Consider the following 18,586-nt stretch of genomic DNA (forward strand, 5'->3'; position numbering starts at 1 on the left):
TAAATTGGCATTCCCAAATTGAGATCACGTCGAATCCTTTGCTACGAAAATAGTTTTCGCGATGCTTTGTTTGCTCAAAAAGGGTGATTATGTTTGTGTTTCTGTATGGTTGGTAAGTATTTGGTCTATAGCATTCCTGACAAACATGGTAGAAGCAGCCATAGTATTCATATGAAAAGCTTCACATTTCCCATCGACAAAATAAGGTCCGATGCAGATTCCCCCCCCCCCCCCCACAGAACGTGCATGTTGTATGGTTATATTGTTCTTGCCATTTGAGCCAAGCCAAAGTCTTTCGACTTTGCACATTTCCCCCCCCCCCCTGTAACCCCGAGCAGGAAGTATGGCCAAAGTGTTAGGTTTTAAAAAGATCTGGAAAAATACTCTCAAACATGCTCCTGCAATTGTGATGTCATGAAGAAATGGATCGATCTGGGTGAGCTATATGAAGAGAGTACGAAAAGTGTTTCAGCTGTCATGCAAAACATGCGCATCATCCTTCGTATAACCCAAAAGTTCCATTTTCAAACAGTATTCACTGTCTAGCTAATTTTCGTACCAACTCTTGAACTCTGTACCAGTTTCTTTGTTCATAAATTCCAGCTGGAAATATGATTTTTCGGGAATGACACCACAATAATCCAGAAAATCGGATGTGGAACTTATGAGGAAAGAAACCCTTACGAACTTCTGGGAGACCGAACATGGCTGGTAGTTTCCTTAGAAACTACCAGCCATGTTCGTACATTAGGGACACTAATGTACGAACATGTGTCCCTAATTAGTTTCGTACATTAGGGACACTAATGTACGAAAAACTATCAAGAAATATGATGTTTAATGGGTCATAATTGATAACAAGTATCTTTGATCCGTCAAACACTACATGGGGTTGGAAATTTTTTGAAAAAAGATATTCCAAAATAAAGTACCTGTCAAAATCACGAAAATTGTGTGCAATCACACGGACATTTTCGTATTTTGGTTTGACAGTCCGAAGGATCCTGTCATCTTGTCCCTGTTTCATGATATTCTAGACAGAAAACAAGTCGTCTAGAAAGTGACCTCCAATTTTTGCACAAAACACATCTATTTTAGGTGCTCTGATTTGCAGTTGCAGCAGTAATTTTCAGGTTGGACAGATGTGGCTTTTATCTGTAGAGAAAGTAGCCAAACACTGTCTGCAACGATGGAATTTTGAACAAATATCGTTTTGTATGTGCAAATTCAGACATTCATTGCTGTAGAAAAATCTACTGCATGACTTGCACAAAAGAAGGTCGCACAGTATAACTGGTGTTTGTGCGACAGCAGATGCACACATTTTTACATCTATGCAATTCGATTGGCATTTTGCATGTTTTTATGAAAGTGGGGCAATAATAGCTATTCCCATACAGAGCTGGCACACTACACACAAAATCATAATGAGAGTCGCTGTATAAAATACAGATCTGCTTCTTTGCATTTGAACTCCGAAACACCACAGAAAAATCAGCATCTGCCAAAAAAATTACAATTTGGTATTTCGGAGTCAAATGTTTTGAAAGAGAGCAGCCTCTGGAATACCACAATAACCAAGCTGAACCCCTACAATTTTGTGCAGAGTTAAAGCCCTCTTTGATTGTATATTTTTACAATCTAATCGCACTTGTCTGTATATTTTGGCATCATCAGCATGTGATTAAACACCCAGAACAAGTGCTTGGGCCATGCAAAGATTGTCTTTGTTAGAAATTTCCACAACAGTTTGTTTTTTTCAGAAAGTCATCCAGCCTAAGCAGCGTTCTTCTTTTCACATTGGTTCTGCCACCACCATTGGTACTGATATTGATAAGTATGACATCGGTAAGAAGATTATTTGCCAAAAGAAACTCATGTTTCGATTGGGCAACAGCATAAAATGCATCAACTATCCTTTGAATAGTTAATTGAGAAAGCAACATAAGTTAATATTGCTTTCTAAACTGGATGCACTAACGCCCAACCGAATGTGAGATAAAGTTAATAAACTTGATAAACACTGAATGATCTCATTAAGCATATCTCAAAACATTCCAAAAAACGACTCTGGTGGGAGGAGTTCAAGGTCACGAAATCTAATTTGGTACTCCATTTGATGAGTTTGATATTTGATAGAGAAACGTGACCAGCCCATCGAAACAGTATAAAAATCCCAGTAGAGTGAGGGTTTAATAGTAGAAATAGAGACTTTAGTTTCACATCCAGAAACTGAATGTAAATTATGTAAATTTTTTGGAGGGTCGCGACTTCTTCCAGCCACACCAGTGAGTGTTACATGAGGATTAAAACCATGACCTTTGCTTTGTTCATTTTCTCCTGCATTTTCTCTTGTCAAATCAACTCTACAATCAGGAGAGAACGATTAGAGACATTCCCGTCATAATCAACGTATTGAATAACAGATGATCGCTGTGAAAAATGAATAAATAAATTACTTTCTAGGTTTCAGATATCTCTTTTAGAAATAAAGAAGGTGATTATTTTACAACTTCGACACTACGCGATCCTCTCTCTAACACAATTTTACTAAACATCCGCCCTCAAAATCTTTCCCCAATCTATATTTTTATCTGTCTATATCTATATATTTATATATATATTCTATATATATATATAGAAGGACTTATGGGTTTTTATTTAACACAAAACATTTGGAAATATTTTCATGAACATGTTTCTTTTTTCTTTTTTTTTTCCCATTGCCAAATCACCATTATATTAGTAACTTTGAAAACAATTACCCTATAATTAATTTATGAAAATTATTGAGTATTAGAATTTGAATCTCTGTTACCAAAAACATGTGAACCTTGGTTATTTGAAATTAAAAATAAAATCTCAGATTACTTTCTAGATTTCAGATATCTTGTTTAGAAATAAATGAATAAATAAATAAAATAAATGTTACTCAGCATAAGGTGATTTTACAACTAGAACACTATGCGATCCTTTCTCTAACACAATTTACTAAACATCGACCCTCGAAATCTTTCCCCAATCACCTAACAAGCAAAAAAAAAAAAAATTTAAAAAAATACATTTGGAAATATTTTCATGAACATGTTTCTTTTTTTATCCGTTGCCAAACCACCTTATAACATTACATACTTGGACAAAAATTCGCTAATGTACTCTCTAATGTATGTATCCTATAATTAATTTTATGAAAAACTATTCAGTATTAGAATTATGCTTACCAAAAACAAATGAACATTGGTCATTTCAAATTACAAATAAAAATCTCAACTGCGAATTATCAGCACAAAACTGGGTTAAATTTTTATTTAACTCTTAAGTATAATACAGTAACAATTCCCACGTTCACAAATGAAGAAAGTTTCGCAGAAGTGTATCGAAAGACACTTCCGCAACTGTTGGGAAACTTCTGCATTCCCACAGTTGGTACCAGCATACCCTTTGAAGAAGACCGCGAGATGGGATGGGATTAATTATACAGAAAGTGACTAAGCTAAAAATTCCCATAGTCAGAAAAGGAATGAAATACCTACATGGGGAATTCGTGTATTCCGTACTCTAAACATCACAAACTGACATCAATTACAGATGGGTGTCACCCTGGGAAATTATAAGGATTATATATCTCTGGAAATGGAGCTATAAGGAACAAGGGTTGATAAGTTTTTCTTTGCATGTAAAAATCAAGAACCATTGCAAAAACGTTAACGACTTGGTTTATATTAGTGCTGCTAATACTTGCGAGCTGTGAAGATTGGATTGTCGTGTGGGAACCATTAGCAAATCAGTCAAGTAAGACCATACATATATATATATTTATATATGTATGGTTCATACATATATAAATAAATAAATAAATAAAGTGTATGTGAGTTCACTGAAGTCTCAGTGAACTCGCATACACTTTATTTGTTTATTTATTTGCTCAGTTATTCTGTTTATAATTGTAAAAAAGATAAAAGTAAGAAAAACTTTGTGTGTGTGTGTGTGTGTGTGTGTGTGTGTGTGTGTGTGTGTGTGTGTGTGTGTGTGTGTGTGAGAGAGGGGCAGCAACAATGATAGTCTATATTAAATATTCATTAAAGGTCTAAATGCTGGTATCATCTTTCTTGATTCTAATCTGAAAATTCCCATATTTATTTTTTGATCTTTAGGATCTTAAATTATAGACAAATCAAAATATTCGGATGAGTTATGTATATGAGAAAAACAAGTGTGTGTTTGAGGGACACCAGCATATAATTAATTATTCAGAAAGGTCTAAATGCAACCGCCATCTCGAGTCTAAACTAAGAATACCCTTACATCTGATAACAAAGCACATCCAGGACACTGACGTCGCTTCCCCCATTCACCCTACTCCTATTTGGTTTAAAGTGTCCCACCAATCACGACACGAATCCTTATCCACTAATATATCTTCCTTTTTCATTCAAAACAATAACGTTACTTACAACTAACAAATGACGTCACTGATGTTATCACCCAATCACGACACGATTCCTTATCTCTAACCGTATGCGAACAAAACAAACAACGTGACATCACACATACATTCCCCCAAAAAATTCCAAACATTCCAAACCCATGACGTCACACACACACAATGACGTCACTGATCTTATCACCAAGAACGTCACGATTCCTTATCTTATCTTATCTTGATCAGAGTGCCTGGTACACTACTCGCCTTCATTACTCCTTTCACTCTTAGATTCCAATTTTTTTCTTTGTCCACACTTTTCAGTTCCCCTTCTAACATTGTCTGTACCTTCTTCCTATTTCTGCTTCACTTATTCTTGCTGCATCTCTTCGTTTCTGATGAAATTAAAAAGAAATATAAACATCGTTAACTTGATTTTTGCAACCACTAAACTAAGATACGAGTCTATATCTGCTCTTTGAAAGGTTCAACACTGATGTAAACCATCTTTTAATGATATCAATCATGTTCTTAGTTTTCCCATCATTTGATCGCCACGTCCATTTTCCACAGTGAGTTTGCTGGAATCTTGTGTTACAGATCATCTCGTGGTTCATTCACTGAAAATTAACATTTTTTCACTTCGTTCTCATTTCTTTCTCTAAAACCATATTTTCCCATGACTCTTTGCCAACCATCATTATCTATTCCGACTTTGGCATTCCAATCTCGTTCAATAATTAGCACATCTTGCTTTGTATTGTTTCTGTTGTCTCTCTCTCTCATATCTTTGTAAAATAAGTGAATATCCTCATCTGTGCTGTCAGATGTGGGTGCATATATCTGGACTATTGATATGTTAAATGGTTTTGCCTGAAATCTTGCTACTATTTCATTGACTGGTTTGTAGCCTAACAGTGCCTCTCGAGCTGTTGTTACGAAGGAAGCCAATTCTTGCTTCGTGCTTGGTGTCATGCCCTGACTTCGAATCCATTTATCTCTCCTGATGACGTCCATCGCATCTCCGCCAGTCCTGGTATATCACACTGCTTGGTTATCCCTCCTCCTATAATTCTTGTGTTCGCAAGGAATATTTTTTTTATTACTTAACCCTACCCAGTAACGCCAGTATGAAGATGTTTCTTACTATCACACGCAAAGAAAATTAAGTGGAATTACCACACGAGATCAGAATAAGAGGTAAATGGGAAGATGCACTTGTCGAAATTCATCTTCGGGGAGAATTTAGTAAGAGTTTCATCTGATATGGAGGTGATATGCAAATGACTCGGCACATCCGGCTTATTTTCTACTCGGCTGCTATTAAATTAAAGAGCACGTATCCTAGTGTTTTGGGGGTTAGTGTGAGCGCTGATAGGACGGCAATAAGCTGTGTTTGCACAGTACCACGGCAAAAAGTTTTGGCCTTCACAACGCATCTGATTCAAGCAGCATTGATAGCGTTCATATTCACAGGATACCCAGAGGGCGTGCGCACAGCGCTTCCATTGGAAAGAGTCAACATTATCGACACAATACAGAAAATAGTCTTGAAAAAATGGAAAGTACCTTCAAGAGTGTACAAGATTGCCACGGTAGTTATAATTCACCCTTTGAATTTCAAAGGGTGTTCCATGTGATTCTGAGATTACTGGAAAAAATCCCAAACACCATTTCTTTGATTCCCAATGATTTGTTTCCCAGATTCCCCGGCGATAGGTCTTCTGCTGGGTGAAGCAGCATATTTTGTTGCTTCTTATTTAATCAGAAGCAACTTGCGCGCCACTCGTAAGTGGTTCCGTGCAGCAACAAGTGTTCCTTTCTTTTTGAACACCCAGACTATCCTTTACCAAAGCTAAGATTTCAGGCGATCAGCATCAAAATACGCCGCGTATTTTGATGCTGATGAACCAAGACCCTGCAGATGGGTGGGGCGCAGCGATATGCTGTACCAAGTTAATTTACAGGGCTGGTCACTAGTGATGGATTTAATGGAAATAAACTTTAAAAAAATCTACTGAAGTTCAATCGCTTCAATTTGAAGCATCTAGTGACGGCTGATGGTATTCAACATCCCTCACAGATGCTGCGTTGTACACATCGTTCGACAAGTGGAACAAAACTTTGGTAATGACATTTCTCATCTGGAATACGTTAATGGAAACTTACTGTACTGGTAAACGGGAACAACTTACGAGTGCGCACAAGTTGCTTCTGATTAAATAAGAAGCAACAAAATATGCTGCTTCACCCAGCAGAAGACCTACCGGAGGAATATCAAACTGGGTGAAGCAGCATATTTTGTTGCTTCTTATTTAATCAGAAGCAACTTGTGCGCACTCGTAAGTTGTTCCCGTTTACTCTTCATGTCATCCTCTTAACAGGAAGTGTTGGCTTCGAAGTAACATTTGCTGGAAGCTGTTCCTGAAAACATTGCCCGTAACAAAAGGAGTGTATGTAGTGATAATGGACTGAACTAGTTACAATACTGGAGCTGGAACCTAGCACGAGAAGTGCCTGTAGGAGTTTGTGCTCGTGACGAGTTGCAACTTCATTCACTCAAGACAACAGCAGTCGATGTTGGTCGTAAGCAAATCCGGCTTTAGTTGCCTGGAAAACATTGACAGGCTATCAAAAATGCTAGGATTTCTTCAATAGCGTTGATCATCCACCCGAAAGAGACTAAAATTTTTGAATACAATTTATGGGATTCCTGTGCAAGCCAGGTTACTTAACATGTGGTCTGCACTGCACATATTTTTAACGTTGAGATGTTTTCTACGCAAAACATTCTAATAGTTGGATGATGCACTCACGTATGCTGTATCAGATCTGAAAATAAAGTTCGCTCACCATTTTTTCCACAGCAGTTTTCTCGCACGCAGTATACGAGGAGATGAGACGAAATTTTCATTGGTTCTCCGACCTCTCCTGCGTGTTGAATGGAAACGTCTTCCTCACTAGAAGTGACCGAAAAAGTATGTTGAAGGTGGGACCGAGTATTCTGCTCTCGCGCTGCTCCTGTTGCTCTGTGCAAGTCGGTTCTTCAACCTTTAGTTGTGCAGAACACTTAAACATGCTTTGTCTTTTTGATCTGGATTGTCAAAAAGGGCCTTTTTAATGACTTTGGTATAATATAGAAGAGGGCTGCTGTCAGTTGCGGTGCATTCTTTTAAAGCAATTTTCGGTTACCGTTGTTTGGTGAAATTCCGATTCTCAATCGCAGAAATAATGAGATGGAACCAACTGGTCCTCGCTGCGACCAGAGTAGATCGGAAAGCTCTGCGACAAGGAGAACAGCGACTAAAAGCCATCTAATAATTAATGCAGTGTACACGAAATAAAGACGATGGCCGTCTTCCTGCCACATGAGAAAAACTTAGATAACAGAAAATGTATGCTGAAGCCGAGTTATTAACCTCATTGAACAGGCTTAACATCGACGTTACACAATTCCTAATCGCGCACCTCCACAGAATTTAAGGTGGAATTCTACTTTGTTCATCATTCAAACGCGATCCGCTCGATGAATTATATCTCAAAAAGGGAAAATTCCTCGGCGCGAGATTAGCTGTCGAAACGTCTGTTGCTGTGTAGAGGTGAATACGCATTTCGTCGACTTTAAGGCGAGTCTCGATTATTCTTATTTTTGTTTTAGGAATTAATGAAATGGAAGCCTAAATTGATTCCAGGATGTCAAATAATCCCGATCGATGAGTTGCTCGGCGGTTGAACTGGCGGACGACCAGTTTCTTTAATTAACACCACAACTACCATTCAGCTCGCCTCGATTTGCTTCCTCAATGTCCGACCACATTTAAAAGGGAATAAACTTCAGTGCTTTCGTTACGACCTTCGAACAGTTGGCCTCTCAACGGCTGCCTCCTTTCGCTAACTTTCCCAAGCAGAAGTCGTGGGTGAATCATATGAGGGGTTGTAGTTGAGATTTCTTCAGGAGGTGTCCCTTTACAGGCCAAGTTCCAAACATCGACTTAAGTTATTAAGAGATGTCCTCGGTAAGAACTAGTTTTTCCGTCATAGGTGGCGCTGGTTGCAACCCTCACCAGACGTGACTCGCCCACTTTAAGTCACGTGATATTCAAACGAGTTTGCAAGAATTCAGTCACGCACTTCCAGAACGTGCAACGGAATTGAAAGAGTGCTGGGCGAAAGGAGAGTAACGACGACACTCGAAGGCCTTGGAAGCTCCTTTAAAATAGAGAGAGAGAGCAATTATCGCGGTGTAATAGTTTGAAAGTAACGATGCCTAAATGGGGCCGTATTTCGAGAGAGAAAAATCCTTCCTGACAGTATCGTGTCCTCTACAAAGAGAGCGTAAAATTAAGAAGCATTTCCTTCTGTCCTTTATACACGCAGATAACCACAAAAGAATGCTCTTAGCATAATTAAAAATAGTGTTCTGCGCTTGTTGATGGATTCCGTTTATTCACTGAACTCCTTTGGTAAGCTGAATTCTGTGAGTTTCTTTTCAATATTCGTTGCTCAACCGAACCCAACTTGAACAAAGATTTGAGACATTTTAATTTTATTTTAATGCGCTTGTTAAGTATTGGAATATATTTGAGTAAATTAGATGAAATGAATAATATTATGCGATTGGGGGTCGTTCTTTCTGGGGGAGGTAAGCACCGAGTATCGCTAGAATGACACTTAGAAATTAGTTTGTTAGTAGATTTTGAATTTCGGTTTGAGCACATTCGCTCGGTGAATACGAAGGGAAATTCAGTTGTATAAACTGCGTAATTATTGAGCCAACGAAAGCAGAAATGTGTTTCGGTATTTGTTTAACGTGAAACTTCGCAATCGTCATCCACTATTTTAATATTGCTGTCTTTGGGTTTTAAAAACTGTTCGTTTATATTAATGGTCAAATTTCTCTCTAGAAGTAACTGGCTGCGGGTGCCATGTAGAGTTCAATTCTCATCTAATTATACAATTAAACTCAGGATAACTGATATTTGAACCCCCCCCTCCTTTTTTTTTTAGTATTATCCTTAACGTGTGTGTTTAAAAAAAAAAAAAAAAAAAAAAAAAAAGGAAGTCCAAGTTCTGTTATTCCAAGTAAGCTGATATTTAAATAATCTTTGAGAGTTGTTTTTTTTTTCTTTTTTTTTCCATTAAACTGCATATGGAAATTACAGTCAGGCTGTGAATAATTTAAATACTGGAAACTCGGAGACAAACCCACAAGTATGTTAACGAAGCGTTTCTTTTTTTTTTTTTTTTTAAATATACGCTATACATAAGTCAATGAATAGTACCATTGGAACTAAGCAATTCGCCCATCCACTCCCAATGATAATATGAATGTACGATGGTGCGTTTGGTAGATGGGATTATCGTAACAAAAGGAATAAAAAAAAACTCTGCTTAAAGCACGGTATTAACCTGCTGCAGCGACGGAATTTTAATTATTTATTTATTGAGAATTATATTTAACAGAGAATGATTGCCTAAAAGGAGCTGAACCAAATATTGTAAACGTTTCAGTCTCGGAAATGCGACTTCATGGTTGGGTAAAAATGGATGCGGAACAGAAATAATTAATCTGAGAATAATTCAAATCACGAATTCGATGCAAAGAATGCTCAGATACTGCAGGGTACACACACACACACAGTTTGTTCTATGCAAGTCCAACCCAAGTATAATTGTAAGCCTGTGGTACACACTCGAGTAGTGAGGGTGGCCAAGGGTCACGTAAACTAGAAACTTAACTCCAGGCTTGAAACTTCTGCCACTTCAAGCTTCAAATAAGGGATGCAGCGGCAGTATTCGGGGGGGGGGGGGGAAGGGTTTCTAGCGATGAGAAATGAAATTCGTCTTCCGCATAAATCGATTAGCATTTGATTATCCGATATTCGTATGAATTTCTCCTGGCTACACGTGGCAAAGGGGATATTCGGCCCCTTTTGTGCTCTTCTCAGATGGCAAATGTCACAAGAGGAAGACCGTTTCAAGAGATCGCACGATGTAAAGAACAACCTTGGATTGTGTCACCCTTAGGGGGGGGGGGGGTAATATCTCTACGTTCTGTTCCAAGGGAACATGAATCAAAACAGTAGGAAGGAATTCCATTTGTCTAAAGAAACCCTTTAAAATAAGCGAACTTTAAGCTCTAGAAACAAACCAAATGGGCAATCGATTGGATGCACAGAAACCGGCTTGAGTTGATCATAGACTTCGGTTGTGTGGAGATCAAGATTCCCTTGCGTATAATATTTCTACGCGCACTTGTAACGCGATAACACGTTAAGCATTTTTAAGATGTTTGCGTTATTCTTGGGTAAATTCCTCACTGCAATATGGTATCAGCCTGTTGGAGGGAAGATGGCTACAACAATCTGCTTCCTTTAATTCGAATACAAAATAGAATAATCAGAGATATAACCATTACTAATTTCTTCGCATATTCAACTAGTTCCTTTCTTAACATTATAGCATTACAGAAACTTCATCTGTATAATTGTATACTATATGTAAGAAAGAACGTTGTACGTTTTTCGGTATATAATGTAGACGATGGTTTACGTTGTGACTGGAACTTGCTGGTGGTCCCAAAGGCAAATAAAGAAAATTTTTACAACTCTTTCGATAGCTTAGCAACAAGTAGCTGCAATAAACTGCCTAACGAAATAAGGTCTGTAACATCAGGTTAGTTACACTTTTAGGAAAAGACTGAGATGCTACCTCATGGGACTAAATAATGCTGGAGCTTTATGTTAAATGCATATTAGAGAAAATTACTCTAAATATTATATATTGTTTCTGTATATATTTTCTTATGTATTCGTGTACTCTCATAGATCTTCTTATTGTGCTATCTTCTATCGAAGGTCAGCGACCATCTTGGCGAACAAACTGCGCTCTTGTGCTAATCTGAGCAGTTGTGCATTGCTCTTTCCTGTCCACGTCTTGATGTTCTCAAACCATGATATTCTTTTTCTTCCTCTAGTTCCTTTGCCACCAATTCTTCCTATCAAAATAGTTTGTAGAAGTTGGTATTTGCTGTTTTTCATGATGTGTCCAAGATATGATGTTTTTCGTTTCTTGATTATTTGTACAAGATGTTTAGCTTTGCCAATGGATTTTAAGACATCTTCATTGGTAATTTTTTCTGTCCATGATATCTTTAACATTCTTCTGCATAGCCACATCTCAAAGGCTTCGATTTTCTTGATGGTTGTCGCCTTCAATGTCCATGTTTCAACTCCATAGAGCAGAATGGACCACACGTAGCATTTCAGCATTCGGCATCTGACTTCCATGTTTAGGTCTTTATTGCAGAATAGTGTTCTCATTTTCATGAAGGACTGCCGTGCAACTTCAATCCTTGTCTTTATATCTATTTCTGGATCCCACCGTTCATTAAGCCAGCAACCAAGATATTTATATCTTGACACTTGATCAATATTTTTCCCATTGAGTGTCAGTTTCATTGATGAGGCTGGATGTTTGCTGATGATCATGTATTTTGTCTTGTTGATGTTTATATTTATTCCCATTCTTTGGCTTTCTATGTATACTCTGTCAATGAGTTTTTGGAGATCCATAATATTATCTGCAATTAGCACGGTGTCATCTGCATATCGAAGGTTGTTAACAATCTTTCCATTTATTGTGATTCCCTCTGAACATTCTTCCAATGCTTTTTTAAAGATTACCTCTGCGTATATGTTGAACAGGAGTGGTGAGAGCACACATCCTTGTCTCACTCCTCTTTGATGTTAATATCACTGGTGGTAATGTTGTCTAATTGAACGGAAGCTGACTGATTCCAATACAGATTTGTTATTAGTCTTATGTCTTATTCGTCTAGCCTTATTTGTTGAAGGACTTCTATTAAGTTAGTGTGTCTGACTTTGTCGAATGCTTTTTCAAAATCTATGAAACACATAAAGACACATTTCTGTTTTTCTATGCATTTTTTATCAATATTTGGGTACAGAAAAGGGCCTCTCTAGTACCAAAACCATTCCGAAAGCCGAATTGTGTTTCACTTAGTTTCTTCACTTTTTCTATAAATACGATTCTGAATTACTTTCAAAAATATTTTTAATGTTTGGCTCATTAGACTAATAAGTCGGAAATCACCACAGGAATTCGCTTTGGGTTTCTTTGGGACAGTGATAAATGTAGATTTGAGCCAATCTGATGGAAATTCATCACTTTCATATATTTTATTAAATAGTTTTTCAAGAAGTTTGATGTTATCTGGTTCTATTAATTTTAAAAATTCTGTTTGCACACCATCTGGTCCACTGGCTTTTCCTGTTTTACTTGTTCGTAGAGCATTCTCCATTTCGAATTTCATGATTGCTGGTCCTTGAATGTTAACTTTTATATTTATAGGCTTCTGTCTAGTATCATTGAAAAGTTCTGTTACATATTTTATCCAAATCTGTGCTTTATTCTCTTCTTCTAGAACTATTTTTCCATTTTCGTCTCTTAGAGACACTATTTGCTTTTTCCTCAGTTTTCCAGAAATTTCGTTGATTTTCTTATACAGATTGAAATTATCATGTTTCTTCTGAAGCAGTTCAATTTCAGTACATAAATTTTTCATCCAATTTTCTTGGCTTCTTTTATTTTTTTCTTGATGATATGTGTTTCTGTATACCTGGCAAGGTCTTTGTTTTTGTACATTCTTCTTGAATCAATAAGAGAAAGAATCTCACCTGTCATCCATTCCTGTTGTTTGATATTATTCACATAACCTACTTCTTCAATACTTGTTGTTACGATGGCATTCTTTCAGCTATTCCAAAGAGATTCCACACTTTTATTTTTTTCTATGTTAATCTGTTGTAATCGCAGGTTAAGCTGTGTCTTGGCACTTTTATTTATGTTCGGGTCTTTCAGTTTTTCTACATCAATTTTCTTTTTCTTCTTTTGTGATTTTTTAGCTGATTTTAATCTAAGACGTACTTCTGCAACTATGGGATTGTGGTCTGATGAGATATCTGCTCCAGGATAAGTCTTTGAACGCTTTATACTACTGTGGAATCTTTTATTTATCAGTATAAATAAAAATTTCAAATTTCATTAAACGTGTTTTATGTATTTAGGAAAAAATCGTTGATTGAGACAGAGTATGTAGAAGTTGAGTTTCTTTATAGCAAACAAGTTGGCTTGTAGCCCTTCCAAATAAGCAACATCAAATAAGGGAAAATCCCTCAAAGGTTTTTTTTTCTTTCTCTCCGTAAAATTGTTTACTTTGCTTGCTGTTAATTTGATTTTAATGCTTAAAGCCTACAAAACACGACTTTCTTGAATGCCCCACTGCCTAGGAAGTGGCGCCATCTATCGCACCACTTCCTCTTCACTCAATCTTTGGAAAGCAAAATTTTTCATTCACAACATTTCCTACAACTAGTTGGACCAATCACGACATTTGCTTTGTTTTCATTTTAATGTTTAATTACGTAAAAACGCCAGCGTGTTCAGCAATGCTAATCGTCACTCATCACCGAACATAACTGCATGGATGTAGTGCAGAAACCCAAGATACCTCCTCCTGTTCTTACTATTCATGTAACGTTGGGCTGAAACAGAACTGAGATCGGTTTTAATTGTCTCAGTATTTCCATCAGTTCTTTTCATATCGGAAAATTTTATGAACCACATAATGTTTCGGGAACTTCGATGTGGAGGCTGCCATGCCGGCTTGGTGTTTCTGTCTGTGTGTTGTATCCTGTTGGTCGGCGTTGTGACCTAATGTTATGGGTCTGCCGACTCTCGGAAAGCTCAACAAACGCCCACCAGCCCTGCATAATCTCTGAGAGTCGGCAGACCCATAACCTATAAAAAATAGGTCACGACTCCGACCAATAAGATACAACACACAGACAGAAACACCAAGCCGACATGACAGCCTCCACGAGCTCCGAAGACGCCGCAATGTCGAAACCGCTCACACTCCGTTCTCCCACCCCTGATCTTATCCCATATATTTCTCCTCCCCCAAAAATTTCTATTTTCACCCCCATTCCAAAGTGTTCTCTGCCCACCTTTAATAATTTAAAAAAAAACAAAAAAACGGAGTTTTCAAAAAACTTCGCATACCTCCTTGCCTCACCAATAATTCTTCCGCATTTCTCAAACCCCACTTTTCCCGACCCCTCTTCCGTTCGGTCATACTTCCTTCAGCAGCAGATGAATGTATATCGCCACACGCCGGGATGCCGCTGAAAAAGAAGACAGCCAAACAACATCGTCTTTTTTCTTCATATTCTGTCCGTATAAAACATTAGTAATGCCCTAAAACTCGTGTAAAAAGCCAATAACATTATAAAAAGAGGTACTCCTAAACAAAAATACGCTAAATAGCCATAAAAATAATATTTACATAGAGGAGTAACGTACGGGAATTTTCCCAGAAATAATACCTGAAATTATCGGTTCAGAGACAAAATATTTCGTCTTTCACGTTATATCTTTGGGGATCACCTTCGTGTGCTTCTGCTATCTTTTATTTTCTGTACACATCGTCTTCAACCCAAGTGCATATTTCTAAAAAATTGGGGTTTATTGGTCCTAACTAATATGCGTTGTGGGTGATGGATCTCTAATTAAACCCCTTCTATTTATTTCCTCATCAATTGCGAAGATAAATTGAAAGTTGAGTCACTATTCGAGTGTCAACTGCTTAGTACCAGCAGACGTATGTGACATAATGTTTCTATGGCAACCAAGGTGCAGCCGGTGATAGGTTGCTTGCAAGCGTTGCGAGTTTAAATGCAACACACGTCTTTTTATTTATTTATTTAAAAAACAAACGGGCAGAATTTTGCTCACTAGCGGTCGTATAAAACCTAAACATTTACTCGATGCTTTCTTATTTTAATGCACGCTTAAAACTAAACATTTAAGCTAATGAAGGGATTAAAAAGCCTTTTGTTCTTTATTTAAAAATAAATAGAGCTCGATAAGGAGGAGGGAAATGTAAAATTGTGTCAGTTAATAAGAGACTGGGAAGGGGAATGCACATGAAGCACACATTTCTGGAATTATCCCTAAAATGTTTGTTGCTTCAAGATTTCACATTTGCAACTTTCTTGAGTTTAGGAAGTGGCGCCATCTATTGCACCACTTCATACTCATTCTAAATCAATGGAAACAGAATTGCGCCATCTGAGAGCATTTTTGTCTCGATATTTGACCGCTTTATATATACTGTATATATATATATATGAAAGAATGATCATTAACTCGGTTAACATACATATTTTTATAAAGAATTGAATGACTAGAACCGAGATTTAAGTAAAAAGTTTTTAATATAAAAACACGACTAGTTTCGGCTTGTAACAGCCTTCATCAGGTGACATTATAAAATAAAGAAAAAAATACTAAAACACTGAAGCTTAAATAAACTATGACCATCATGTCTCTATACATAATTGACATTAAATCGTTGCGGTTGTATTTAAAGCTGTTCTTTCGTTAGTTGTATTGTTGGGAAAGTGCGTGCTAGTAGCATCTCGTGAAAGCCAGTACAAGATTACAGCTGAATGACAATCTGGGAGGTTGTAGCTCAAGTTATTATTCAGATGAACAGGATTGAAGAAGATTTCTCTAGATTCCGCGATTTTTCTCTCTAGTTCGTCATTGCAACGGAAGATGTTAGTAGATTTTCCCCAGCAGACTTTGTGACTTTGGTTTTCATCATTAGGATTAGCCGAGAAAAAGGATATGGCTTGATAATGCACTGGCTCGCTGTCTCTTGTAAGTAATGTCCCTCATGTGTTCTTCCATACGAAGACAGATTTGCCTGTCTGCCCAAAATAAGGAATATCACAATCACACAATATTTTATATACACCAGGGTATTTGAGTTGATGATGACAAGGTTTTGGGTGGCTTATTAAGGAACGGATCTTTGGAAGTGGAGTGAATGAGATTTTGATATTGTATTTTCTTAGAACTTTTGCTAATTTATGTGAAATTGTACTTATGTAAGGAATAGATATATTGCTTTTGAATCTATTTGTTTCTACTGAGTGATGTCTAGGAGGATTAAGAAGGAATTTGTTAATGATTTTCTTGGAATATCCATTAACTTCGAAAGAAGTTTTCAGATGGTTTATTTCTGTAAAAAGTTCATTTGGGTCATCCAGAAGAGAACGGACTCTATGTCTCAAGTAGGAAATTATTCCAAGCTTATGAGGAGGGGAAGTGATGGGACTGACTATGCAGATATCTGTTGGTATGTGTGGGCTTTCTATATATCGATATTTTGAGTTTACCAGAAGAGCGAGTCAGTTTGACATCACAGTCTGCTGGGAAAAATCTACTAACATCTTCCGTTGCAATGATGAACTAGAGAGAAAAATCGTGGAATCTAGAGAAATCATCAATCTGAATAATAACTTGAGCTACAACCTCCCAGATTGTCATTCAGCTGTAATCTTGTACTGGCTTTCACGAGATGCTACTAGCACGCACTTTCCCAACAATACAACTAACGAAAGAACAGCTTTAAATACAACCGCAACGATTTGGTGTCAATTATGTATAGAGACTCTCTATGATGTTCATAGTTTATTTAAGCTTCAGTGGTTTAGTGTTTTTCTTTTTTCTTTCTTTTATAATGTCACCTGATGAAGGCTGTTACAAGCCGAAACTAGTCGTGTTTTTATATTAAAAACATTTTACTTAAATCTCGGTTCTAGTCATTCAAATCTTTTATAAACTGACTATAACCCGAGAATTATAACAAAATGAGATTTATTTGAAAACGCAACATGTTTCGTCGAGATTGACTTCATCAGGCGTTAAGAACATCGAAAGATATTAAAAGACACTGAAAATAACATTGAGACACTCTAAAGCTATACAAGTTATAATATTCGACTGTGAATTACAGTTATTATGAACTTGTGCTATAGTCCGTGTTAAAGTTCTATTGTTGTACTCTTGTGCGTGTGTGGAACCACGCGATCTCCAGTATCTGATAGTAAAGCTGAAAGAGTCAGGCAAATTATAGCTGAGATTATTGTTCATATGAAGACGGTCCAAGGTGATTTCTTTTGACTCGACAATGCGGCGTTCTACCCCACCGTGGCAAATATAGTTTGAAGTTGTTGTCCAATTTACTTCATGTTGGCGGCTTTCGTTGTTCGTGTTTATTGAAAACAGGACATGGCCTGACAGGGCAGTTGCTCTGGTTCTCTTGTAAGCACTGTCTCTCTGGTGCTCCTCGAGACGTAGGAGGATAGATTTCTCCATTTGGCCATAGTAAAGTTTTCCGCATTCACAAGTGACCTTGTATACACCTGGGAATTGTAGAAAGTTGTGAGATTGTATGAAACTTGATATATTTTTTTTCCAAAAATGTTAGGAAATATTAATCTGAACAAACAGTTGAAAGTAAGAATCCTCCAGACAATGGTCTGGACGTATGGATGCGAGTCCTGGACGATCAATAAGGAGATGAGTGACCGACTGAATGCGTTTGAAATGTGGTGCTTGAGAAACATGGATCGTATCAGCTGGACTGAAAGAGCGAGCAATGAAAAGGTTCTTAAAAGATTCAAAATGAAAAGAGATTACATGGCTAGTACCCAAAGAAGAAAATAGGGTTTGCAGGACATTTGATGAGGGTTTTTTCTGGAGAGTTCCCAGAATAGTATTGCAGGGGATGGTGGTTGGAAAGAAAGTAAGACCCCGACTGCAATGGAAAGACAACATCAAAGATCGGACGGGCAAGAATCTTAGAGAAACAAGAGATAGAGAGGCATGGAAGCGGACTGTTCATCAGCTGCATCCCTCTTAAAGAGGAGACCACAGGATTAGATTAGATGAAGCGGCCAAATTTGGTAATGAATGCAAGTTCTTGAGAACTCCGTCGTCGTTACACTTTTGACCTCTCTCTCTGCAAGTCTTCCCTCTTTGTAGGCAGTGTGGGTTCTTCTGGTCTGTTGCCGAAGACAGCCATAATTTGCAAGAACACTGAGATTCACAAACACGTTTGAGAACATCGAACGTCAAATCAGTGGGTCCACTGAAGAAGGTTCACATCCCATTTCCCGCGAATTATCTGAATTCTAAGAAGTCACTTTGAATCCTTCACATAAGTCTGTGTAGAAAAACAAAGGTTTCGAGATCGTTTCGCTTCTCAAGAGTATTCTGATTTAGATA

The sequence above is a fragment of the Typopeltis vanoorti genome, chromosome 7 (genome assembly GCF_054136105.1).
Source record: "Typopeltis vanoorti isolate ZY-2024b chromosome 7, IOZ_Tvanoo_1.0, whole genome shotgun sequence".
Classification (NCBI taxonomy): Eukaryota; Metazoa; Arthropoda; class Arachnida; order Uropygi; family Thelyphonidae; genus Typopeltis; species Typopeltis vanoorti.